Consider the following 8,257-nt stretch of genomic DNA (forward strand, 5'->3'; position numbering starts at 1 on the left):
GAGCCCCCCCCCCCCCCCTCCGGCAGACAGAGCACAGGAGCCAGAGCCTGGCTTTCAAATGAGCATGTTTGACACCCGCACAAGGAAGAGGGAGGCTCCCTGTGTGGGAAAGGAACAGGTAGATAGGAAGAAGGACGGAGTAAGAGACCTGGAAACAAAACACGTGAAAACCCGACGCGTGGCTGTTACTGAAGGCTGGACGGATGCCTCGCAAAACGACTTCAGGATTTCCAAGGAACAGATGTGTTTTACGCTTCACGTTAGTTCATTTTTTTAATTTTTTTTATTTTTTTTTAACGTTTATTTTTATTTTTGAGACAGAGACAGACAGAGCATGAACGGGGGAGGGTCAGAGAGAGAGAGGGAGACACAGAATCTGAAACAGGCTCCAGGCTCTGAGCTGTCAGCACAGATCCCGACGTGGGGCTCGAACCCACGAAGTGAGAGATCATGTCCTGAGCCGGAGTTGGACGCTTAACCGACTGAGCCACCCAGGTGCCCCGGTTTATTTATTTTGAGAGAGAGAATACCTAGCAGGCTCCATCCACACTGTTAGTGCAGAGCCTGAACCGGGGCTTAAAACCCACAAACAGTGAGATCGTGACCTGAGCCAAAGTCGAATGCTTAACTCACTGAGCCACCCAGGCGCCCCAACATTAGCTCATTTTTTTAAATGAATTTTATGAATTCCTACTACGGTCCGGGGTCGCGACAGAGGCTCGGCTTGGGGACGCCCCCTCAGGCTGTCAGGGGTGCCAGGACTGTGCCCACAGGACCCTCAGGGGCCCTGGAAGGAACCGGTTGCCCCGAGAGAGTGAGAAATGCCAGGGCAGGCAGAGGTGACCCAGGCCCACGGCACCCACGGGTCTGCTGCCGCTGGGTGGCTCTGTTCTCTGAGGGCCAAGCAGGCAGAGGGAGGGCCGAGCCGGGGGAGTCCCGCGCGGCTGGAGAAGCCCCCCAGGAACCACCGTGCACACACCGCCCCACGGCCCAGATGCCTTAGCGGGCAAGGCAGGCGGCTTGCGTGTTGTGCACAGGCGTTCAAGCTCCGGTCTGATATTAGCCAGTGGTTCAGAAAGTCCTGTCAAGCTCCACGACTTGCACACATCGCATACAACATCCTTAGCGACGTTCACACGACCAAGGGTCCCCTCCACACCACTGCCTCAGCCTGAAACCGCACACGCTACCCGCAGCAGCTGCCAGGGATGAACCGGTCTCCTCGCCCACGATCTGGGGAGGAAAGGGGGAACACTGCTCTGGTGTACAGAGTGCGGGCTGGAGGTTCGAGGACCGTGACGGTCCACGGAGCGTTCCAGCCCCTCCCCGGACCAGGCCTTGGCTCTGGGGGGAAAGAGGGAGGCTCTGCCCATATCCTCAGGCTGGCAGGGCCCTGAGGGGCGTCCAGTCGGCAGGATGGCAGATCCCGGGAGCGCAGTCCTCAGGGTGAGGGCGGCACGTGTGGACATCTTCCGTGGCATCTTAGCGCCACTTTCTCTCGAGGTGGGAGGCAAGAAACAGGTGCGCTTGGCTGGAACTCCCCATGCGTGCAGCGGGCGCAGTATCTGCCAGGCCACCTGCCCCGCCCTCCTCCGCGCCGGCCCCGCCCCTCCACACGGCCCCGCCCCCTCCACGCGGGGCCCGCCCCTCCACTGTGGCTGGGTTCCCGCACGCAGGCCCAGGCCTCGCCCCCAGAAGGGCCCCTCCGTCGAGCCCACGGCCCCTCCTCTTCCCTTCCTCTGCTGGACAGTAGAGTGGCCTCAGGCGGGACAGGTGTGATCCAGGCTGGCGAGTTTCTCCTGGTCTTGCCAGGCCACCCACCCGCAGGCTCTGAGCACGCGGCCAAGGTCACCAACCGTGGGTGGCGAACGTCGGCCTTCTCCAGGCCGGCGCTGGGAATGAGCCCCTCCCTGGGCCCCTCTGCCGAAGCGGCCCGGAGACCCTACGTGCATTCTGCAGCTGGAGGAGGCCCGGGGCTGGAGCGACCAACTCAGACCCAGGACTCAGTGCCCCGCCTGTGACCCTGCTGACTCCGGCTGCCGGCCTCCTGCGCACATCCCCTGCGGACGCCTCTGGTTTCTGTCCTCTCTCCGCAGCGAGGGCTGAGCCAGGCGCAGGGGAGCCCCATCCCTCCGCCAGCTCCCCCACGGCACCCCCAGAGTTGGGGCACGCCTGTCCGTGGGATGGGTCTGAGGTCACATCCTGAGCAGACCTGCAGGCGACCTCAGCCCCTCCCTGCACCCCGCGCATGCCCAGTGCTGAATCCTCAGCTTCTCCAGGACGGAGCCCGGAAGGGGGCTCTCTGGGCCGCAGCTCCAAGGTCGGAACCTGGGATCGGCTCCCCACCGAGACACGTGGTGGACGTGGGGGCTCAATAAAACCGCCCACATGGGCTCCCAGTGCGGGCCAGGCTCAAGGAAAGGTCAGATAGGCCACCCCAAATGCAGCCTATCAATCCGATGACGGCTGGTCCCCAGCTCCCAGCCTTAGCAAGGATAGCAGCGACACCAGCACCTGGCAGCGTCCTGCCTGTGGCCAAAGCCCGCCAGGCCAGCCGGAGGGAGGGTCTGTGAGACGCAGCCGGGTGCCCAGGAAAGTCTCCCAGGACTGTGGGGCACACACAGCACGGTGGAACCCCAGGAGGACACGCCTGTCCCCAACACTTCTCTAGCAACCGGCACCTCCGTCTGCCATCGAGGGCGGCACTTAGGGGTTCGAACAACCCTGGGTAGGGGAGAGCGCAGACAAAGGGGGTGACAGCGAGGACGACACTGGCCCTGGGTCGCCCCGTAGGGCAGGTGGATCAGCGCCGTGGCTCAGGGCAGTCCTCAGCTCATCCAGCAAAGCCGCGGGGCGGCCAGGTGTGGGAACCACAGTGCCCACCTCACAGCAAAGGGGGGCTGCGGGAGAGAGGCGCTTCCCCGGCAGCCCAGGGGACAGGACAGGCCCTGAGTACCCCCCCCCCTTCCGTCTCTCTGTCCCTGGTCTGTCCCCAAACCTGCCGGCTGGGGGCTAGAGGCCAGGACCACGGGCCCCCACCCCAACCTCCGCCCATCCCGGACCCTCACGGCGGGGAGGGAGGCACTCCAGCTCCAAGCTCCGGAGGAAGAACCGAGCCAGTGCCTGCCCTGGGGCCTGGGGACTCCACGGGCGCCGCTGCGGGCACGCGCCCGCCACAGGCCTGTGCTGGAGGCCCGGGAGAGGAGCATGTGGTCAGTGTGAGTGCCGGGGGCTGCGAGTACGGGTGCGAGCATACCCCCATGGGCGTGCAGTGCTCACACCGGTGAGTAGCACGGGTGCATGCGCGTGCATGTGAGCACGAGCACGTGTGTGCAGGCGCATTTGTGCGTGTGTGAGCACACAGCACATGTGTGTGCGCCTGTCTCAGGGTGAGCGTGTCAGCACGTGTGAGACCATCCACATGAGCACGGGATTGTGTGCACACGCATGTGGGAGTGTGAGCACACTCGCATGCACGGGCGCGTGTGTGAGGCCGCGAGGCAGGTCAGCTGGCCTGGGTGGACAGCATGCTGGCCCAGGGTATGCGTGTGCACAAGTGCGAACATGTGCCAGGCATGGCACCGTGCGGGGCTGCGTGTGACCGGGTGCGAGAGACCTGGGGGTGGGGGGGTCACAGCAGGACAGCGTGCCCACCCCTAGCGACCCTGTGGGCGCTTACGTCCACACGGAGGACAGGAGGGCCAGGACGCCAGCTCTCCAAATTCCCACGCTGGGCGCGGGCTGACACGCGTCCAGAACGGAAACGGAAAAGTGAGCGGCAAGGCAGGAAAGCAGAGGGCGGCCGTCCCCAGGCCTCGCGGCTGCCCCCCGGCTGCTCCTTCCCTAACGCCCCCACCAGCGGGGCCCAGAGGAGGCGGCGGCCGTCCCGGGAGGGAGAGCTATAGGGCCAGCCTGCCAGGCAGTCAGCAGCCTGGGCTTCCGTCCCCCGGCCAGTCCCACAGCCCGTCCTGGGCTCCGGTGACAACGAACCATGTCAGTCCCTCCCCTACTGATGTGAAGCCCTCACAGGCCACAGATTTTTTCTAGCTCCCCCGGCATCCCCCGGGCAGCAAGAAGGCATGAGTGATCAAGATGGGGCGGGAAGCCCGTGGAGAAAGCTCCCGGTGGTCACTCCACAGTGTCCTCCCCAGGACCCGGTCATCTCTGAGGGTCTGCTCAGAGTCAAGGGCACGGCTGTCCCATGCATTCTGGGCTCACACGGGGGTCCGGAGGGCTCCGAGGTCCTGGGCCCCCAGCCACGGCCACGGCTTCCAGACCCAGTTCCCACTGTCCACGCACCCAGTGTCCGACCCCTTCTCACCATGCTCCCTGATCCCCCAGGGCCAGCCCCGAGGTGGCTCCTCGACTTTGCCTCTGCCCTCCACAGCAGACCGTGTCCCTGCCCCACTCAGATCCTGCCCTGGCTCCCTGTCCTTACAAGGGCCCCAGGACCTCAGAAAGCGACCCCGTTTGGAAATAGAGTGTTTGCGGGTGTGACCAAGGTAGGGCCCGAGCCCACTTGGATCAGGGCAGGCCCTGCTAGGAGAGAGGAGGTGACACAGGCAGGGAGGAGGCAGGAGGGGGCTGACGCGGCCACAAGCCAGCGGACGAAGGAAGGACCCCCACGAGCACCTAGACTGGACACCTCTGGCCTCCAGGGAGTAAATCTGAGCCGTTCCAAGGCCCGCCCTGCCCCGCCCGGCCTGCGGTCCCTTCCCCACCTCCGCGTTCTCCAGAGCGCGTCTCACCGGCCCGCACAGCATTGCTTGCAAGCTTTCCCGCGTGTCCACCTGCCCCAGGACAGCAGCCCCAGGAGCCTCTGCCTGAGAGCAGCGCCGGGCACCGCGTCGGCCCCGCACAGACGTCTGTCCAGTGGATCCGCTGCGTCGGTGTTTCCCAGGGCCTGCTTTAAGGACCCTGCTTATTGTTTCGACTTTGTTGTGTCTTCCTCCTTTCTTTTCAAAGAAAGAATTGGTTGGGAACACTACGGTCTGTCTCAGGAATCCTCAGGGCACATTAGCATGTTAAATGCTCTGAGAAGTCGTGCAACAAAGGAACCAGAACTGCGAGGACCGCAGAACCCCTTCTGGTGCGGCTCCCAGCACCTGCTCGGGCCCTGCCTCTGCATCCTGTGGCCTCCTCAGATGGCCGGAGCCCAGCCCTATACGGACAGAGATCGGGGAGCCACAGAACGTATTCTCGGCACCGCATTCCTAGGTGCGTGCATGTCAGGGTCAGGCCAGACACCCACCTTCACACTCAGGCCCACCTTTGATGAGGGGGAGCCAGGACCCAGGGCCTCAGGGGGTCTAGGCAGAATCTGCACCTGACTGGGAGAGACGGGGACTTGCGAGAGCCGCTGGGCAGGAATCTGGCACCCCGACGGCAGAGGGGGTCAGCGCCAGGCTGCCCTGGGGACGCACGCAGAGGGGAGCCATGTGGACCCGGGGAGGCCCCCCGGTCACCAGGCAACGCGCCCCACCCAGCCAGCACTTTTCCTTTTCGGTCACCTCCGGGTCACAAATGCCGCTTAGTGGGTCTCTGAGCAATCATGACGGCCATTAGAAGCTTCCTGCCATTCTCCCAGACGGCGTTAGGCCCCCTCCTCGATCCCACACAAACACACGGGGGGCCCGGACGTCGGCCCGCACACAGCTGCACTTCCAGGGCACGAGGCTGGTGGAGCAGGGCGGGGGCTGCTCCCTGCCCTGTCCCAGCCTGACCACCTCCCACTCCCCCTGGGCCACAGACAGTCTGCACTGGGACTGAGGGAAGGTGCCGGAAGCCATCAGAGGAACGGGACAAGGTCAGAGGATCCTGACTCCCAGGGAAGCGGGCACCCCTCCCAAGTGGGGCCCGGCACCCCGTCAGTGCTCGCACTCGGGAGCCCAGAGACCCTGCCCCAGCCCTGCCACCACAGGCAAGCCCATGGAAAGGCCAAAGGCAGCCCCGCAGACACTCACCTGACCCCCCAGGGCAGGGCCTCCCGGGCGCTGGGGGCTCTGGGCACCTGCTCAGCCCGGGAGAGGTCACAGCAGGAAGCACACTCCCTGTGCTGAGCCCACCTTCCCCAGCCACGGCCGTTCTCCCACATGTGCTCCCGCCTTCCTCTGCCACCCCCCGCCATCCGCTACACTTCCTCCTGCTCGGGGCCCCAGCAGGCTCCCTGAATGCTCCCACCCCCACACCCCCCGGGCCTCCCCTGCCCATCTGCACCCCAAAGCCACCCCGAAGCCCCAGCTGGCTCTGCGCTCCCCTTCACACCCCATCACGTCAGCATCCTCGAGCAACCAGCCTCCCGTCAGGCCTCACCTCCCAGAGCTCGGTGGGAGCTGAGCGACAGGGGGCAGGGTCCCAGGCTCAGGACCCTCCCCATGTGAACCCCCCAGTCCCTCCCCTTCCCATGCCGGCAGCCCAGACACCGGGGAACAAGTGGGTGTCCGGAGAGGCTGGATCACAGGGCTTTTTCTGGAACATTCAAATAAACAGATAAAACCCAAATACGTAAATAAGTAAATCCTGCACTAAAAATGATCCTTTAAAAACAACTGAGGGGCGCCTGGGTGGCTCAGTCGGCTAAGCATCCGACTTCAGCTCAGGTCATGATCTCACCGTTTGTGAGTTCGAGCCCCGCGTCCGGCTCTGTGCTGACAGCTCGGAGGCTGGAGCTGCTTCAGATTCTGTCTCAGTCTCTCTCTGCCCCTCCCCTGCTCGTGTTCTGTCTGTCTGTCTGTCTGTCTGTCTCTCTCTCTCTCAAAAATAAATAAACATTAAAAAAAAAAAAAAAACAGTCAAGAAAGGCAAAGCCTCCAGTTCAGGATACACGGGGAGACTGGTGACAACCGGGACCGCCAAGGCCAGGCACTGTGGCCGAGACCCGCCCCCCCAGAATGTCCTCACCGCCACAGCCCTGACCGCAGCCGATCTCCTCCACCTCTGCAAGGCCAAGGCCACTCTGCCCCTCTACCGCATCTCCGCTCCTGCCAGTGGAGCCAGACCGGGCAAGACAGACCGTGGTGGCCGCTGGCCCTGCACGCCTGTGCTGAAATGGGCCTCCCATCCCTGAAAAGCCAGCATTTGGGCCCCGTCTCTGCCATGGAGAGAGGCCAACAGGGCCTCCCAGGGTCTGGCCGGCCCTTGGGCCCTGCGGCTGCTCCCTGGCCCTGCCTCTGGGATGGTCTCTCTGAGACACGGGTAAAACCAAGGGTTATGGGACCCCAGCTCATGAGCCTGGGCTGTGGGAATGTGGGGTACAGACCCCGGCCTGCACCCGGGCTCCCCCTGTCCTTGCCTGTGACAGGCTACACGCCAGTCCCCCCAAACCAGGAAGCCAAGCCCAGAGGGCCCCCCACCCCCGGGCCACCATGTGACTATACATCCGTGTCCCCTCCCAGGTGTAAAAGGCCACGCTCCTCACCCCCACCCGCACCTCCTCCGCCCGCCCCCGTCACCCACCAGGTTGGTAGGGACGCCTCTGGCAGGTCTGAGGAGCCCCGGCCTCACAGCGGAAACCAGGAGCCTTGGCTTTGATGTCTGCACCCCCCGCTCAACAGACCCCTTTGTTTTCCTAGAAGCCGGAAACAGGGAACACACACATCACCACGATCAGAGAGCGATCAGAGGGCGTGGGGAGAAGGGCCGCCGCCGGGGGTGGGGAGGCTGGCCAGCATCCAGGCGTTCCCCCCCCCTCGTCCCCCCAGGCTCTCCTGCCCACAGGGAGGTGGAGCTGCTTCCTCGCCTCCTCCCCCCTGCTCCCTTCCTGGGGAGAATTATTCATTTCCTCTCCCAGAAAACAGCACCCACCATCCTTCTCTTCCCTTCTCCAACTGGAGTTCGTGTAAAAACTCTCTGCCCCTGTTCAGCGGCTCCCACGTTCCCCGTGTGTGGAGGGGCGCCCAGGGGCAGAGACAGGCTGGAACACGGCCCCCCAAGTCTGGTTCCCATCCCGGCAGGGGGGACCCGGGACCCCCAGCCACCGCCGCAGCATGGCCCTGTCCCTCGCCTCACATCAGGGGGCGCCACGGGATTGTTTCAGGGGAGGCCAGACCCCCGAGGCCACCTCTCTGGGAAGGGACGCGGCCTCCTCTTACCCAGTTACCCCAACTGCCCACCCACCTGCCCCCACACCCTCCTGTGCCCACACCTACCTGCTGGCCCGCCTGTGCCCACACACCTGTGCCCACACCCACCTGCCGGCCCAACTGTCCCCACACACACCTGTCCCCACACCCTCCGGTGCCCACACCCACCTGCCGGC

At 64.4% G+C, this 8,257-nt stretch overlaps 1 protein-coding gene across 3 annotated transcripts in view; it reads right to left on the bottom strand.

Annotated features, from left to right (window-relative positions):
* MEGF6 (multiple EGF like domains 6) overlaps window positions 1–8,257 on the bottom strand; it is an 86,464-nt gene that overhangs the window by 69,134 nt on the left and 9,073 nt on the right. The gene's annotated exons all lie outside the window — the stretch shown is intronic.

Source organism: Herpailurus yagouaroundi, unplaced genomic scaffold, assembly GCF_014898765.1.
Source record: "Herpailurus yagouaroundi ecotype Mexico unplaced genomic scaffold, PumYag 77, whole genome shotgun sequence".
In the NCBI taxonomy this organism is placed as follows: domain Eukaryota; kingdom Metazoa; phylum Chordata; class Mammalia; order Carnivora; family Felidae; genus Herpailurus; species Herpailurus yagouaroundi.